This window comes from Triticum dicoccoides, chromosome 5A, assembly GCF_002162155.2.
Source record: "Triticum dicoccoides isolate Atlit2015 ecotype Zavitan chromosome 5A, WEW_v2.0, whole genome shotgun sequence".
Taxonomy (NCBI): domain Eukaryota; kingdom Viridiplantae; phylum Streptophyta; class Magnoliopsida; order Poales; family Poaceae; genus Triticum; species Triticum dicoccoides.
The window spans coordinates 602020743-602038935 of NC_041388.1; the positions used below are offsets into that span (position 1 = coordinate 602020743).

The 18193-nt window shown below is 42.4% G+C and overlaps 1 long non-coding RNA gene across 8 annotated transcripts in view; it reads left to right on the forward strand.

The window, feature by feature from the left end:
* The first annotated feature begins 12872 nt into the window (after nucleotides 1-12872).
* The window catches only part of LOC119303266, a 7575-nt gene continuing 2254 nt past the window's right edge, over nucleotides 12873-18193 (forward strand). Inside the window, exons 1-7 of one of the 8 annotated variants that reach the window (XR_005147866.1) lie at nucleotides 12873-13356; nucleotides 13446-13554; nucleotides 13656-13746; nucleotides 13856-14497; nucleotides 14655-15653; nucleotides 15869-16986; nucleotides 17173-17249. This is a non-coding gene — a long non-coding RNA (uncharacterized LOC119303266). Of the gene's footprint in view, nucleotides 13357-13445; nucleotides 13555-13655; nucleotides 13761-13855; nucleotides 14498-14654; nucleotides 16992-17172; nucleotides 17250-18193 lie in introns of all 8 variants that reach the window. The other 7 variants (XR_005147871.1, XR_005147867.1, XR_005147869.1 and 4 more) reach the window with 7 other exon arrangements.

Sequence of the window (18193 nt, forward strand, 5' to 3'; positions counted from 1 at the left end):
CCTTGGATCTAGATCTTGGAGTTCTTGGTGTTCTCCTTCTTGTTCTTCCTCTCATTTTCCTCCCTAGCATTAGTTGTTTTGGTGGGATTTGGGAGAGAAGGACTTGGGCACTCCGTGTGACCTTGCCATTGCATTTGGTGCATAGGTTTGAGTTCTCCACGGTGATACGTGGAAGTCACAAGTTGAGAAGCTTATTACTCTTGGGTGCTTGGTACCCTTGAGCTTGTTCCTCTTGGGTGCTTGGGCGCCCTAGACGGTTGGTGGTGTTTGGAGCTCAATCATTGTGGTGTAAAGCTCCGGGCAAGCGTCGGGGTCTCCAATTAGGTTGTGGAGATCGCCCCGAGCAATTTGACAGGTTTCGGTGACCGCCCCAAGGGTTGCCAAAGTGTACGGGTTCGGTGACCGCCCCCAAGGGTTGCCATTTGTACGGGTTCGGTGACCGCCCTCAAGGGTCCCTTAGTGGAATCACGGCATCTTGCATTGTGCGAGGGCGTGAGGAGATTACGGTGGCCCCAGTGGCTTCTTGGGGAGCATTGTGCCTCCACACCGCTCCAAATGGAGATTAGCATTCGCAAGTGTGTGAACTTCGGGATACATCATCGTCTCCACGTGCCTCGGTTATCTCTTACCCGAGCCCTTTACTTATGCACTTTACTTTGTGATAGCCATATTGTTTCTTGTCATATATCTCGCTATCACTTAGTTGTTTATCTTGCTTAGCATAAGTTGTTGGTGCACATAGGTGAGCCTAGTTGTTGTAGGTTTTGTGCTTGACAAATTAACCGCTAGGTTTATTCCGCATTTGTTCAAGCCTAAACCGTAATTATTTTAAAGCGCCTATTCACCCCCCCCTCTAGGCGACATCCACTATCTTTCAATTGGTATCAGAGCCTCGTCTCTCTTTGTTAGGCTTAACCGCCTAGAGAGTAAAGATGTCGACTAGGGGATTAGGATTCTCTGACACTCTTAGTTTAGATGGCACAAATTTTGATGTTTTGGTAATTCGCATGCTTAATCTCTTTAGGGTCATGGACCCAAATTTAGAGCGAATTGTAGATATGGGTCTTTCTCCTCCAAAGGATCCCCAAAGATTATCTTTAGAGGATGAGAAAAACTCTTATCTCAATGATCAAGCTTCTAATGTGCTTTTCGATGCTTTGAGCAATGTAGTTATATTTCAACTCATGTCGTTCCGGGATGCTCATGAGTTGTGGACAAAGCTTTAAGATGAATATGGTGTGTCCAAGATTTGTGGGGATGATTGTTCTCCCTCCACCTCCGGCCGTGTTGCTGTCTCAACTTCTTCTACTTCACCTACATGTGGATTGCCACAAGGTAATGTTATGGTGAGTAGTGTTGGTCATTGCAATGATGATAGTGTGCTTATCGTTGATGGCTCTTCATCACTATCTTGGTGCAATGCTCCATCTTTGGACTTTAACACTTCGTGCACCTTACATGTTTCACATGCTTGTGTTCATAGTCCGTGCATATCATGTAGAAATTGCTTGAATAAATATCATAATGATATGCTTTCTATATATTGTTGCCATGATAAAAATGCATGTATTTCCTCAAGTTGTTGTGCTAACAATGTAGAGGAAACCCAACACTCCATGGAACAAGATGTGGTCTCAAATGGTGCTTCAAGGGATCCTACATCATCATCTATTGCTTTATGCCTTATGGCTAAGGCTTCAAGGGTATCTCCTACTTTGAACCCCAATATGTCTCTTGATGATCATGTTAATGCTAATGATGATGAGGATAATGATGAAGAGAATGATAATGTTGCCTCCTTAAAAATTAAGGGGGAAATGATTTTTAAAGCTCTTCATAAAAATAACATTGCTCATTCCAACTTCATGGAAATCATGTCCATTGCCATTGAGGGCAAGAAATATATTGAGGAGTTGGAATCTCATCTCGAGGAGCATGAGGTCACCATTGACAAAATGGAAGGTCATGAGCGTGATTACGCTAATGAGATTGCGGACCTCTCCCAAGCTCTTGAACTTGAACAAACCACCAAGGAATCTCTTGAGGAGACTTTTGCTCTATAATTATCTAGAGTGAGGGAATCTCGTGATAGAGCTCTTGAGGTGGCAAATGATTTTGAAACTAAAAATGAGGAGCTTGAAGTTGCGCATGCTAAACTCCTTGAGGACTTTGAGCACCTCGAAAATGGATCAAGGGTCATTAAGAGTGATCTCATCAAACTCACCGAGTCTCATGCTCAACTTAAAGCTTCATATTCAAAAGAGCTTGCCAAGTTGTCTTCTCCTCTTGTTGTTAATGATGATGCTTTTGCTACTAACTCTATCTCTTGTGAAGCATCCATATTGGAGGAGAATGTTGAGCTGAGGGCTCAACTTGAGTTGTTATCTAGTAATTATGGGAAATTGGAAGAAAGCCATGAAAAGCTCTCTAGCACTCATGATTATCTTCTAGTATCCCACAATGTGCTAAAGATAGCTCATGAGGCCATGATTGCTAAGGTAACATCTAGTGAGCCTCATGTGGATACTAGCACCACTTCTAGTCAAAATACTATATTGCCATGTGCTAGTCCTTGTAATTTATCTACTCACAATGTTGGTACATCTTCTGATGAATTGCTTTCCTTGCCTTGTTGCTCTAACGATGAAGCTTATACTTCCTCTAGTACTTGTGTTGAGACTAACCATGTAGAGGAAATCAAAGAGCTCAAGGCCCAAGTCACTTCTTTGAAGAAAGACTTGGAAAGGTGTCATGAAGGGAAATCCTGAAAGTGCGTTATATCGACTAGAGGGGGGGTGAATAGGCGATTTTTATGAAATTCTTCACTGAGGAATTTGCTAGTGAGGAAATTCCTTAGCGAAGAACTACTAGCAGCAGAATAAGTACTCAGAAGTAAACATAGCAGAATACAAGCATGGTCATCATGATGAAATGAAGACAAACACAGAGTACAGAAAGCGTAAACACAGGATAGCACAAGATGAAGACACACAGACTGAAGAAATTGAACTAAGAAAATTGAGAAAGTCTTCAGTCAAAGTCTTCAAACACAGATATGAACAAACACACAATAAAGTAATGAGGAAATGAGAGTGTTGAGGAAATAGAACCAGGTGGCTTGGTGAAGACAATGATTTGGTAGACCAGTTCCAACTGCTGTCTAAGTTGTACATCTGGTTGGAGCGGCTGAGTATTTAAACTCGAGGACACACAGTCCCGGACACCCAGTTTTGAGCACGCAGCTCGGAACACCAAGTCCTCATCGTATTCTCCTTGAGCTAAGGTCACACAGACCTCGCCCAATCACTCGTGGTAAGTCTTCAGGTGACTTCCGAACCTTCACAAACTCGATCACTCGGCGATCCACAATTCCTCTTGGATGCTCTAGACCATGACGCCTAACCGTCTAGAAGAAGCACAGTCTTCAAAGGTAACAAGCGTCGGATCCACACAGGATCAATCTCTTCAGTGATGCTCAATCACTTTGGGTTTGTAGGTGTTTGGGTTTGGGTTTTGGATTTTGGATTTTCCTCACTTGATGATTTTCGCTCAAAGTCCTTGGAGGATGGGATGCTCTCAAATGACAAATGTCAGTTTCTCGCGGAGCAGCCAGCCAGCTAGTGGTTGTAGGGGGCGGCTATTTATAGCCTAGGGAGCAGCCCGACATGATAAGACATAAATGCCCTTCAATGATATGACCGTTGGATGGATAAGATATTTTGGGACAGCTGGCGGGTAGCACAACAACGGTCGGAAATTTGAGGTTCAAATTCCTCAGGCTATCATGTTCCTCACAGTGTAGGCAATTCGCACTGGCGAATTCCTAACTCCTCAGTCAGAACAAAGTCCTCAGTGACCAGAAGAACTGCGTCTCTGTCACTGAAGAAATTGACTGAACTATATGAGATTTCCAATGGCTTCACTCGAAGGGATTGGTAGGTGTAGGATTTTGAGTTGAGCATCACATGGAAATTTCCTCCTTAGTATTTCCTCGACCCCCTTTAACAGTACGGTGTTTCCTATGACTCAAGAAAGAGAAAATGAAACTACGAAAACAAAAGTCTTCACGCTTCATGTTCCTCAAATGAATACCAAGTCTTTAGGGTTACACCAATTTCTTCACTTTCAAAGTCTTCAGAAAGTCTTCAGAATATCAAAGTCTTCAGTCGAAGAACTTCATTTTTAGGGGTCGACTTTCTCTGTAAATATCAAACTCCTCATAGACTTATAGACCTGTGTACACTCATAAACGCATTAGATCCTTAACCTATAAGTCTTCAATACATCAAAATCACTAAGGGGCACTAGATGCACTTACAAATCCACACTCAACAATATCTTGAGTGTGCAAAAATCCCCCAATGACAAAGGTGGACTTGGATTCAACTCCAATAAGAAGAAGAATAAGTCCAAGATGAACAAGAAGAAGGGCCAAGAACAAGTCAAGAATTCGGCCAAGATTGTTTGCTTCAAGTGCAAATTTGAAGGGCATCATGTTAGATCTTGCCCATTGAAGAAGAAGGCCATTAGTGACAAGCAACAAGGGAAGCGGCCACAAGTTCAATCTCATGCTCAACCTCAAGTTGAAGAAAGGTCTCTTCCCAAGAAAACTCGAGCTAATGCTTCTCAAGTTGAGAAATCAAGTGAGAAGAAAGTGAAGAGTAGACGTTGCTACCTATGTCGTGAGAAAGGTCACCTCGCTTCTTCATGCACTAGTGGTAACTCCAACCCAATTATTATTGATGATATCTATTCTCTTGGGAAGGATAAGGTTGGCAATGTGTTTGCCAAGTCTATTGGTACTCAAAGTGGTGTTAAGAAAAGAATCATTTGGGTTGCCAAGCCTATTGTGACTAACCTCTTAGGACCCAACTTGGTTGGGGACCAACTAGCTCGAACTTGATCAATAGGTGTCTAGGGAGGGCATTGGGGACTTGGTTACATTATGAAGAATTAACGGGGATTTTCATCATTCATATTGTCTCAAGCCAAGTCATTCAGATTATCAAGTTTCTATCTTATATCCAATGTTCCTCCTTGTGGTAACTCGTGCTTAAAGTGTTTACATTGATAGTTACTTGCCCCTTTGCATGTTTGGTTTCGTTCCTTGCATGTGTTTGTATATGTTGTGCTTCCAACTTGATTATCTTGAGCAATCAAGTATGTGTGTGTTGGTTTGCACATCATGTACGTGTGTGTCATGCGTTGAGCCTTTTGCATCTTGTTTATATCTTAATTGGCTCGTGTGAGAGATTAATGGAACATCCCATTTTGGGTGAGTGATGTGCTTTGTGCACCTCATGGTCCCACAAATGTGTGGACATGAGGAATACCACCTACTATTGATATTGCAAGCTTATCTAGTCACTATGTGGTATGTCTTCTCATGAGAAATTCAAATTCTAAATAGTCCATTAATTATCTCTTGTTGGATCCTCTTATTGCCTCTTGTTAAGTTTTTATTGGTATCACATTATGGGGGAGTAATATGCTATGTGCATATTACAAACCTAGAAAATGTGTACAATTGAGATATTGTCACCTAGAATTGATATTAAAAATTGTCTTGTTCCTAGGTGGCATGTTAGCTCTACAAGTTGCAATTTGCTTGTGTTTGGTGTGAAGATGATGTTGGATATCCTTGCTATCTACCAACGGAATTATTTCCAAATACTTCTTGTCTTTTGACAATTTGTACTCACTTATGTGTGGTAGAAATTATTGATCATCTTTACATTGGCCTTTGCTTTTATTTGCCTTATCTCTTGCCTAGGATTGTGCCAACTCCCATTGTATTCCATACCACTTGTGGATCTTGTTATTTCCTTGAGATTGTCTAGTGTTTGTATAGATATAGTGAAAGTGGTGATCCCATCTTGTGCTTTTTGTATTCAAATGCAAATTCTCTATAATGCACAAATCGTGGGGGAGCTATCCTATTTTCTATAAAACACTAATCTTGTGATCCATTTTAAGTGTGTGTTGGTGAACGGCAAGCCGTTTCTTTTTGGTACTTGTGCCATCATGAAACTTTGTAGAGAGGTTGGTTTGTTTGGAACCATCCTCTCTTTTGGGAGTTTGATATCATTTTGTGTGTTCCTATGGATATCTCATTCCTTGATGTATCTTTTAATGATATCTTCCAAGTGATCATTTCTCCATTTGGTATCCTTTTCACTCTGTATTTCCTTGTATTTTGGTATCAGTTCTTGAAAGTCTTGAGCATGCATATTAACTTCATGTAGTTCCTTTGGCATGCTTTCTTTCTTTGACCCAATATATAGGGAAACTCCACCAAGTCTCAAATTGGATGAGATGTGCATGAAATTATTTTTCATATCTATGTGCACATATTTATGTGGAGTTTGTCCTATGTATTGTTGGTTCTCTAAATCTTTGGTCCCAATGAGTTTGGGTACCATTTTGTTTGTGATGTTGTTCTAAGAACAATTGGAGATGCACTGGATGCATTGGGAATACTGCTTGTGCATCCAATCTCTTAAACCCCAAAGTTATTCCATATGAGTCCATCATACCTTCCTATATGTGGTATCTACCTGCCGTTCCAAGTAAATTTGTATGTGCCAAACTCTAAACCTTCAAATGAAATTATGTTTTGTATGCTCGAATAGCTCATGTATCAACTAGGGTTGTCCTTATCTTCCATGTTAGGCGGGTTATTCTCAAGAGGAGTGGACTCCGCTCCTCACTCACGAGAAAATGGCTGGTCACCGGGATGCCCAGTCCCATGCTTTATGCAAACTAAATCAAAATAATCGCAAACAAAACTCCCCCTGGGACTGTTGCTGGTTGGAGGCACTTGTTGTTTCGAGCAAGCCATGGATTGATGCTTGTTGGTGGAGGGGGAGTATAAACTTTACCATTCTGTTTGGGAACCGCCTATAATGTGTGTAGCATGGAAGATATCGCCATCTCTTGGTTGTTATGTTGTCAATGAAAGTATGCCGCTCAAAATATTATTTATCTCTATTTCAAAATCGAGCTCTGGCACCTCTACAAATCCCTGCTTCCCTCTGCGAAGGGCCTATCTATTTACTTTTTTGTTGAGTCATCACCCTCTTATTAAAGAGCACTAGCTGGAGAGCGCTGCAGTCATTTGCATTCATTACTATTAATTTATATTGGGTATGACTAGATATCTTTTACTATGAATTACAATGTCTAGTCAGTCCTTGATCTTTAAAGGTGCTCTGCATTTATATTTTGCGGTCTCAGAAAGGGCTAGCAAGATACCATCCTGTTATATCATATCATGATTGTTTTGAGAAAGTGTTGTCATCCGAGATTTATTATTATTGCTCGCTAGTTGATTATGCCATTGACATGAGTAAACATGAGACCTAAGAGTTATTGCGAATGTGGTTAGTCATAATCTTTGCAGAAAACTTGAATGCTGGCTTTACATATTTACAACAACAAGAGCAAACAGAGTTTGTAAAAGTTTTTCTTTATCACTTTCAGTTTATCAACTGAATTGCTTGAGGACAAGCAAAGGTTTAAGCTTGGTGGAGTTGATATGTCTCCATAGTATCTACTTTTTAAAACACTTTTGCCCTTGTTTTGGACTCTAACTTGCATGATTTGAATGGAACTAACCCAGACTGACGCTGTTTTAAGTAGACTTTCCATGGTGTTATTTATGTGCAGAAACAAAAGCTCTCGGAATGACCTGAAACTCCACGGAACATATTTTTGGAAAATATTAAAAATACTGGAAGAAGAATCCACATTAGGGGGCCCACACCCTGTCCATGAGGGTGGGGGCGCGCCCCCCTACCTCGTGGGCCCCCTGACACTCCACCGACCTCAACTCCAACTCCATATATTCACTTTCGGGGAGAAAAAAATCAAGGATAAGGATTCATCGTGTTTTACGATACGGATCCGCCGCCAAGCCCTAAAACCTCTCGGGAGGGCTGATCTGGAGTCCGTTCGGGGCTCCGGAGAGGGGAATTCGTCGCCGTCATCATCATCAACCATCCTCCATTACCAATTTCATGATGCTCACCGCCGTGCGTGAGTAATTTCATCATAGGCTTGCTGGACGGTGATGGGTTGGATGAGATCTATCATGTAATCGAGTTAGTTTTGTTAGGGTTTGATCCCTAGTATCCACTATGTTCTGAGATTGATGTTGCTATGACTTTGCTATGCTTAATGCTTGTCACTAGGGCCCGAGTGCCATGATTTCAGATCTGAACCTATTATGTTTTCATGAATATATGTGAGTTCTTGATCCTATCTTGCAAGTCTATAGTCACCTACTATGTGTTATGATCCGGCAACCCCGAAGTGACAATATCAGGACCACTCCCGGTGATGACCGTAGTTTGAGGAGTTCATGTATTCACTATGTTTTAATGCTTTGTTCCGGTACTCTATTAAAAGGAGGCCTTAATATCCCTTAGTTTCCATTAGGACCCCGCTGCCACGGGAGGGTAGGACAAAAGATGTCATGCAAGTTCTTTTCCATAAGCATGTATGACTATATTCGGAATACATGCCTACATTACATTGATGAATTGGAGCTAGTTCTGTGTCACCCTATGTTATGACTGTTACATGATGAACCATATCCGACATAATTCTCCATCACCGATCCAATGCCTACGAGCTTTTCACATATTGTTCTTCACTTATTTACTTTTCCGTTGCTACTGTTACAATCACTACAAAACCTAAAAATATTACTTTTGCTATCGTTACCATTACTTCCATATTACTTTGCTACTAAATACTTTGCTGCAGATACTAAGTTATCTAGGTGTGGTTGAATTGACAACTCAACTGCTAATACTTGAGAATATTCTTTGGCTCCCCTTGTGTGGAATCAATAAATTTGGGCTGAATACTCTACCCTCGAAAACTGTTGCGATCCCCTATACTTGTGGGTTATCACCGGGCTCGGGGAAGCGCCGGGGATGGCGAATCGATGATGGAAGCCGGCGTCCCGAGGTTGAAGAAGATGGCTAGATGGCGACGTTGTGGCACGAGGAAGCTCGAACCCATGCCCGTAGTTGACGAAGAAGAGGATGGCGCGGCCTCCTGGACATGGCGATGCAGTGAGGGGATGCCGGTGGCCACGAGAACGATGATGGCGCGGCGGTGGCTGTTCTTGGATGTCGCAGGGAGGAAGAAGTGGTGCGTGGGGGAAGATGGGGGCGCGAGGAAGAAGGGGACTAGGGTTCCGGGAGGGCGCCGAGGCTATGTAGGTGAGGGGGAGTCGGCCGATGGCTGCCACGGCCCCCCTCCTGTTCCTGTAGCGAGGGGAATGGGATGACAGGAGGTGGGCTAGGCTCTTTCGGCTAGGGCCACAAAGCCCAGTAAATTAGTTTAGTTTTATTTCTCTTTTATCCTTTTCTTTTTCTGTTTTCATATTTAGTTACCATTTTATGTTAATTTGAGCAAAAATGAGTATAGTTAAAAGTGCAATTTAGCACATAAATATTAGGCAATATTTAGAGTTTGTACAATAAGTTCCAAATATTTTTTTAATAGTTTAGATATTTACTCAAATTGAGATGGTTCAGTTAAAAGCTTTATGGGTCAGTTAAAAATAGCTTAGGGGCATTTTATTATCCTGACAAATGTTGATTCTTTCATGACAAATTATTAGCGAATGTTTGCAACCCAGCGAACATTTTGTTTTACTGTTTGAAAAATTAATAATTTGGCGTTATTTAAATTTGAATTTGGATCGGTTCTGAACTAACGCGAGATTAGCAACAGTGATCGTGGTGACGTGGCATCATTAGCAGGGTATTACTGTATCTTAAATATCCGGGCGTCACACATGGTTAAAAAAACAAGTACTGAAATCTAAGTGTTCCGCATTAAGCTTGCTAGTAAGAAAAGGACCTCTAAAACAATAATTCTAATACCTCAAACCTCCTTATAGCAGTAAGGAAAATATCCGGAGATGGCTTGCTAGCTTTCACCTCTAGATCACCCCCATGACAACTTGATACATCAGGGCAAACATTTCCGAGTGGTTACAAGCCTTCATTGCAAAATGACATTCATGGTTCTAAAGACATCACCAAGAAATATCAGGTTCTATATGATTCTAACTTATTGAAGAACAGAGAGCAACGAAGAAAAGTGCAATACATTAAATTAAGGCCAAATGATACATTTCATGCATAAGCGAGCAGAAAAATAAATGGTGTGTAACATTTTTTTCCCTTCCAATAGAGAGACTCCTTGTATATTTTAACCAGCGATTATTTCCTGTTGCACCAACTAAACATAGTTCTAAATGCTACCAACATTTTTTATGAAACAAAGGCACCAAAAATTAACTCCCCTCGCATCGAAACTTCATGTCCTTTCAACTCTGAAATTCCAGAAAAGGTAAGCATAAAATAATTTTATAGTGTATAATTATACTACAGAAGAACATGCTATGTGTGTCGTCAACTCAAGTTGGCACGTTATCATTGAGAGCATATATTAGTACACAGTGTGATGATAATTGGAATCGGATGTGCTGTCAGCATGTCTTTCTCCTTATTCTTTATATCATCATTTCCTCTATCAAAGCACTTGACAGAAGCTCACCAAAACACAGTTATAGGCCCCAACTATCTCAACCTTGCGCTCAAAACGGCTTAAAAGAGTGATAAGGGATCAACAAGAGTGTCAGTTGCATAAAGCTTGTTTAGATTGCCAAGGCCCGACTCCACCTGACAGCAAGACAAAAACTTAAAATTTGGAGTCCGAATGTGGTTAGACAAGCTGCAATAATCTCATATTGATTTGGATCCGACATATGCATTAAACATAGCATGGACCATGATTGAACAGAGCGCCCACTGCAAAAAAAATATATAACAAGAGCGGGCAACATCAACATGTAATAGACGTGTATTTTTATCTATGAGTGTTGTCGTTAGTGAACGTATACAGTTGCAGTTGCACTTATGCAACCTAAAGGGGAAAGAAAATCCAGTTGTTAACCCAAAAGACTGAAAAAATTCATAACAAAAGAAAAAAAAACAGCTTTCCTAAGTTCACTTGTTGGGTGAAAAAAGTCAGCTATTCTAAAAGTGAGCTCCAGATTTCGGCATGTATCATGCACTTTTGTGTATATGGTTCACACATGAAAAAAGGATTTTGGCAGTGCTAGGGCATGGCATTTGTGGCCTGATAAAAGATTAGTTTATGCTATCTTCAAGACAAAATGGGCACGTGAGTTACCAAACCAGAAGGGGAGGCCATGAGTATAGGTGGACTGAAACTTCTTGCTCGGTTGGAGCTTAATGAATCTGATCAATAGAAAATGATTCAATTTTTGAAATCAGTATACTAAAAAATGCAAGGTACATTGCAAAAACACAGATTAGCAAAACTGAATAATGCAAAACCGAACCCAACATAGGGGAAGCATAGAAAAATCATCGTCTGAACCCTATTATCCTAATCCACCTACGGATCCAATTTATATGCATCATGATATGGAATTTCCTATAGCATGGCCGCAGCCGCTGGCATCGATGTTGACCCAATGGTGCTTGTGCGGGCAAAGTACAACGCTGTTGGGCTTGTCGCCGGGGAGTTCTACAACTCACTGCAGCCTCGTGTCGAGAAGGTCGAACCCTCGGGGTGGGATTCGATCCAGCTTACCCGTAGCATCAGAAGTTTGAGTCCATGGCAATGATGTGCTGCGCGACGACGGAGGACGGAGGATGAGGAAGACCGGCGAGGAGGTGTCGATAAGGCTAGTCATAGTGGGGGTAACATATTAGTATCATGCACTTAGGACTCGCAAACATGCTTATGTGGCAAGCAATTAAAGAAGAGAGATGGTTATAGTAACATAGGTAGATACCATAACATAATAAATGTGATACTACTATGTGTCGTGCATGACAATAAATAATACCACCTATGATACTGTGTACTATGGATGTAGTATCATACACTAGTATCATATGCATGATACTAGTATATGATACTTCCCATTATGACCAGCCTAAGGAGAGGCAGCAAAAGCGATGTGGGCCAGTGGTGCATTGGCGGGTGTGAGAGGGCATTGAGGACAACGGCCAGTGCCGTGCGCGAGAGCATGATGGTACCCGCGGAGGAGCCGATCGAGTGGCGGGTGTGGCTGGTGGCTGCTAACCCTAGCATGTCGTGCTTTTGTTGACACAGAGACGTGGGTTGGATCTCATTCTTTTGCAGGGCTTGGCCCATGTATGGGTGTGCGGGCAGGGACGAACCGACGAGCGTCAAAGAAGCGGTAAAAAAATTGGTAGCGGGGATGCCTTCGATCGATGGTACGTTGGGTACGAACGAATGATGTACTAAGTGTAGAGATTAGGAAAGGTAACAATCGATGCGTTAGGAAAGTTAGGATTTTAAATTGATTTTCATGAAAATAAGGCTTTATTGTTTGGTAACGTGATATCAATACCTGCCTGTTTGTGACATGCCTAGTTAGGTAAGTTTGAAAATTAGGATTTGAAATTGATTGTCATGAATTTAAATTTTATTGATTGGTAACGTGCTGTTAGTTACTGCCCGTTTATAATTTGTCTAGTTAGGAAACTTTGAAAATATTAGGTAAGTTTTTATTGTGACGGTAAAAAAAATCAACGTAAGGAGATACGATGATGGGATGTGAGACAAAAATAAATCGGACGAAAATAAACCGTGGACTCAATTCTACCAACTCAGACATCTCTACTCCTAATGGACGACTTGGTGAATAGTCATCTGGTCAATTTTCGCTGGTTTTTTTTCGTCATACTCCCACCGCCGGGTTTTTTTCGTCATCACATTCCGGTTTATTTTCGTCATCCTATCGAAAACAACTGGGATCGATCCCTCGTTCACACAGATCTGACTCCGCCGCCGCCGGATCGCATGCCAGATCCACCAGTACGCCCAGACCGCGTCCGGATCCATCCCGGCCGCCCATGCCGCCTATGCGCGCCCCTCCCTCAGCCCACCGGCGACCTCCCATCCTCCACCGTCTACCCCACCGTCGGATCTCCTCCTCCCCTCTCCTTCTCTCCCTCGCGGACGCGTCAAACCCACGAAATTTCCCTCCTCGCGGCCGTAACCCTAGCTCGTGCCTGTGGGGACTGGGCTGGAGGTGCGGCACGGGATTCGCACCGCAGGATTCGCCAGCGACGAGTCCAACAGGTCGTCGAATCGGGGAACGGGATGGCGCACCCTGCTGCAGCCGCCGGTCGGGACGAGCGCGGCGGCGACGAACGTCGGTGCGCCTCCGTTTCCTCGACCTCCAAGGACGCAGGCGCCGGATTTGTTCTCGCCTGACCAGCCTCGGTATCCAGCTCCCTACAGCCACCGCCGGCGTTGACTCCCAAGGTTCGATCTGCCTCTCGCCTTTCCTCTTTCGATTCACCCCATTGATTTGTGTGCGATCGATTTGCGTTTTTTACGATTCCAAATAGCAGGCAAGGATGACGACGACGCCAAAGATGACGAGGCACCGAGCTCGAGCACGACCACTACGACGCACTGCACAAAGGCCCCTGCTTCCTGCCTACCCTTCCCTTTGCTTGGGTAGCTCCTCCCTCTCCCTCTCCTTCAAAGAACTAATATTTAGTTTCATTGCTTTTGTGTGTGCAAACGTTTTGACCGCCTCCATATGGCTGTTTATGTAGAAGATAGCTCTCTCCAGATGTTGTTCCTGTCCTTCTCCTTGGTTGTTGAGCGCTGTACTCACTCATGTATGCAGGTTGAGTCCAAGCACAAGTAAGCACCATTATGTATGCTGAAAGACGACTCTGTTCAAATATTCTTTTTCTATCCTGGTTTGTCGATTTGTGTGTGATTGATTTGCGTTTTTTCCGATTTCAAATAGTAGGCGAGAAGATGACGGTGACGCAGAGGAGGACGAGGACCCGCGCTCCAGCCCGACCACGACTATGCACCGCACGGTCCCTGCTTCCTGGCTGTCGCCAATTGCCCCCTTCCCTTTACATTACTACTCTATTTGTTTTCATTGCTTTTCACCCAGTTTTGCACACTTTCTGGCCCTTCACTTTTTTGTGTGCAAATGTTCTGATCGCCTCCATATGGCTGTTTCCGTCCTCCTGCTCGTATTGTCTCCATCCTCCTGCTCAAGTCGTCGCCGTCGCCTCCCATCCTTCATGGCCTGCGTGTGTGCTCCCACTGTTGGAGGACGACGTTGAACATGAAGCAGAACCCAGCTGGAGCGGTCTGAAGCGGTGGTCGTGGCCAAGGAGCGGTGGTCGATGCCATGGAGTAGGGGCCCTCGGTCGCCTGCACATCGGCTGCATTCTGAACTAACGCTTTCTGCAACTGCAATGTTCCCCTTCACATTGTATCTTGTGTAGGCAGAAGGAATGCAGCTCAGTGACGGCGTCGGCTACAACTGGATCGATGGCCTGAAGGCTTTTACTAAGAAGATGAAGAATGTTGTAGAATAGTGTCCATCAACAAAGAGTCTTACTACTACCGGTTGGAGAGGCTCTATCCTCAGGTGATTGATTACTTAAGAAGTATACTGAATTATGATATCCATTGATCTAATTTTGTATAGGAAGTTTGAAAAACTAAAGAATCTGTGGTACATGATTTGATTTACTCATTCAGATTTTAGTAAATTGTGACCGGAAGTTTTTTTTTCACAAAACCAGTGCACCACCCTTTCTACACACATCATTCATGGATTGGCAGACTAAAGGTTCTATTCAACATCTTTGGTGGATTGCATAAATGGGCTAGAGTAAAAATAGACCAGAATTGTTATATGTGCTTAGGGAAGTGGGATTAGATCAAGATTTTTTTTGACAAAATGAGAAATCAATGGCTCAAGGAGAGTAAGCCCAAAGAGATAAGTATTGTTTTCCTTTAGTAGCTTGCCGCATAATTCATTCAAACATATTTAGAGTGGAGCAGGAATATTCAAACAAGGAAATGTACACAATATCTGTTAGTATACATGTGACACTTTCCCATCTTTCGACTAATGATTGCCTCCTGCCAGGTATCACTAATAGCACATTCATCACATCATTTGTGTAGCTCATTCTGGTGTAAGTCGGGCCAATTTAGAAAAGATTTTAAAGCAGATTCATACATGTTATAGAAGTCAGAGTCAAATAGTATAATAAGTGATTTGTTTGTGCATAATTTCTAATTGATCGTCTTCTAAGGATAAATGGAACTGCTACCTTTCCTCTCTCCAATAAACTATTAGACCCTGCTTGTAACTATTTTTCATCTTGGTGTGATTTATAAGGGAGGCCATGCCATTAGTTTTTTGTTATTACATGCTGTGATGATCCCGATTCATTGATGTATAGTGTCGTATGTGGTCAATTACCTAATATGGTAGTATCACTTCTCCTGGTTTGCCTTGGTCTGAAATCTGACTTTTGGACTGATTGTAGTCAATCTGAATTAGTGAGGTTCTTTTTTCCAACTGTCCATGTTCAGTTCTCTACATTATCATGCATTTTCTTTGGTTTAAAGATGTCATGATGTTCACCAAGGCAGAGAAGAAATGTTTTAAAGTTGTCCCTTCAATTGAAACAAGTATGACTTGGTCCTTAGTGCCTATGCAGACATGAAAACGGAAGGTCGAGAGGTTTAAATATGTCATGATGTTTACAATTGCGGATATCCTGCTTCAGGTACTTGCATGATAACTCACAATTTCAACACAGAAGTTACTAATATGTAAGACATGCCCTCTCTCATTCAATGATGTCCTGAAACTTTCACACAAAGCTTTGTAATCTTGCCAAGTCACAAGAGAGCCAAGTAATCATGCGAATTTTCAGAGAACTTCAAGTGGCATGCCACCATTTGCAATGGTTGTGATGTAGTGATAATTAATAAACTGCAGGTCTTCTAAATATTCTAAAGTTGCATATCCAAGAGCATATTATATTTCTCATAAACAACTGGAGTTAAGCTTCTATCCTCTTCCTGTCTTGAAGGAATTATCTGTTGAGTAAGCTACAATCTCTTTGTTTGACTAGCTAGGCTGTGTTACATACATGTATAAGATGATGCTTCTGTGGCTATAACTGGTGCCTGCCACGCTAAATAGGAAACACCCTATTAATTACCCACCTCAATTTCATTAGTGCGTCCGGCCTGTGAATTTTACCCCAGACTATAAATCCCCTCCAAACGAAACCCTATAGGTGTACTATGACTTAATAGTGTATCCTTGTAAAAGTTAGTGTGTTGGGTTATTTTTTTGGTGTGGTTAGAGAACTCGACTCCATTTGGAACGAGGGTTTGAGTTTTATTTTTCCTAAACCTTTGAGAGGCAGAGCCATGGAAATATTTTGTGCTCTCATTCCTCTGGATGGAAGCTCTAACTTTTCCTCTTTGTTTCCAATAAGCTACTTTCTTCGAGATTGTGCAATGAAGGATTTTGATGGTAAGGGATCGTAGAGCCTCGGGTGACTAGCATTAAGATAGGAAGGTTGTTGCCGCCCTTGTCCCTTGCTGCTGTGTTGCCACGGTGGCGTCAATCACTGGCTTATTTAGAACAATAGTTAGTGGATTTTGTGATAAGGGTGAGGGCCGAGAGTGAGAGGGACGGGGTTGGGATTGGTCTGTTGTATGCGTGAAATTATTTCCCTACTTCAGAAAATATGGCAAATTGCATTTCATTAGAGATTGATTTACAGCAAATTGCATGAGCGAGTGGTTCATGCATTTTTCATCAAGTCGTACATTTTCTTGGTTATGACATAAGGGTAAATGTACTGGTTGGTTGCTTCAAGACTTAATAACAGACACTATGACAATGGCTCAAGAGATATCAGATCTACCTTCTTGGCTGGGGGCGTTATGGGTGGCGCACGCCTCGACCCCCTTGATGGCCGTGGTGGATGGACATGAACACGAGGGGGGATCAGGGCGGAGAGCAGGGTGGTTGGCAGGGGACTCATCCTTGGCAGTTCATGGGAAAGTACGGTGTGAAGCAGAGGGGGCGCCATGGCGAAGGTGAGGTACCCGTCATCCGGTCATCTGTACTCCTAATGTCTTAGTTGGTAGTCTCCGCTCACCGGTTAAATTTCGTCCCACCAACACCGTTTTTTTCATCCTCCCTCCCACCTCCCACTCCCAGCTATTCCCACCGGCTTTATTTTATGTGATCTGAATCTGAGCGAGTCTTAAATTTTGGTGCAGTGTGAAAGGAGGAAAATGGTTGCCGGAAAGCAGGTAGATCTACACCTTGAGATGGCATTTTGCGGTACATTGTTTAGGTAAGGATATTGTGCTTTCTTCTAAAAACTCTGGACTGTCGACAAGATTGAGTTGTGTTCCATTCTTTAAAAATTACTTAGAATCCTGGTTCTGGCAATACTACTATGAACTGGCATACCTCGTGATCATGAGAGGATGACAAGTTCCTGATCCCCAAGAACGCCCTCATGTGTGGCTGCCGGTCGTCGGACAAGACATCTCTGACGACTTAGCCACACAGCAAACCTAAGTTCGTCATGGGAGGATGTCACCTTGGACTGGAGCAACAGACGTCAAAAATTTACCAAGAAAAAAGGCTCACAAATAAGAGTGACCCAAACACAAATTGTCGTACGTTTGCAATTAAACTCTTAGTAGCAGCTTGATTCTTACTATTGTTACTTTGGTGGTGGGTATAATTAGTCATGTAGTAGCATCTTAGCTTCATCTTATTTCTTGAGAACATATCTAGCTATCAGATCTTCAAGAGTACACCATAAAAATTGAAACGCCTATCAGCTTCATAGAAGAAAGTTAGTCTTATGATAGAAGAAAGGCCCATCAGCCCTTACAGTGCTTGATTGGTTAGCGACTGCTTTTCAGGCTCAACTGATTACTGACTACGTCCAACAACATATGACTAACATGACCAAGTAGAAGTAAATTTCGTTGTGATCAAGATGGTGCCTTTATTTTGGAAAACACGATTGAGATGGGTAGGCGCATGGGCATCTCACCGGAACAAATAGACAGACTGATTTCACTCATACACAGGTTGATTATATTATACGGTCAACTCACGAAGTAGCCGGGATACCTTCTGCTTGAAGTTTGAAAGCCATTAGCATGCTAAATTATATGGATGTGCTGGTCTTGACGTGTGTGCACGTACATTGTAAAATAAACTTGAGTAATGATTAATACCTTGTTTACTCTTTGTTTTGGATTATCTATTATGTTTCAG